This window comes from Petaurus breviceps, unplaced genomic scaffold (assembly GCF_028583685.1).
Source record: "Petaurus breviceps papuanus isolate PSGF00001 unplaced genomic scaffold, PetGlider_PUasm1.0 208, whole genome shotgun sequence".
Taxonomy (NCBI): Eukaryota; Metazoa; Chordata; class Mammalia; order Diprotodontia; family Petauridae; genus Petaurus; species Petaurus breviceps.
Window position 1 is genome coordinate 2893701 of NW_027185852.1, and position 675 is coordinate 2894375.

Below are 675 nucleotides of genomic sequence, written 5' to 3' on the forward strand. Positions count from 1 at the left end.
GAGAGAGAGAGAGAGAGAGAGAGAGAGAGAGAGAGAGAGAATGTTTGGCATCATATTGCTTCATTTTCTATGGCACCCTTAACAAGACATAGTTTTGCTACTTATTTCTTTTAATTAGGACTAGTTTTGCTTTTTGCTTTGTTCACGATTCCTGCCCATTCCTTTATTTTTAAATTCACCTGAAGCATAATAGATTCTGCACCAGCCTCTTATTTTAACTCTGCTTGTTTTTATGTTTCAAGTATGTTTCTTAATATAACAAACAAAAATACCTAAACTTAGATTCTAGTTTCTCATAGATTCTGCTACCGATTTGTGTTTTATGAGTGAATTCATCTCATTCAAATTCATAGTTATGATTACTAATTGCATTTTCTCCATCCTGTTTTTTGCTGTTTATCCTCCCACTCCCTCTCACTCTCTCTGTCCTGTCAATCCTCAGAAGACTTTTGCCTATCTTCCCTCCCTTTCATTATGCATCCTTCCATACATTTCTTAATCCCTTCCTCTCTCATCATGGGTAAGATATCTAAGTGTTTATATGTTAACTCAATGAACCAACATAGATTGAAGTGAGCTACAAGCACTGTTCCCACCACCATGATTTTCCCCTCCCATGTAAAAGCTTTTCCTTGCTAGGCTCTTTTAAGAGAGATCATTTTCCCCATTCTTCCT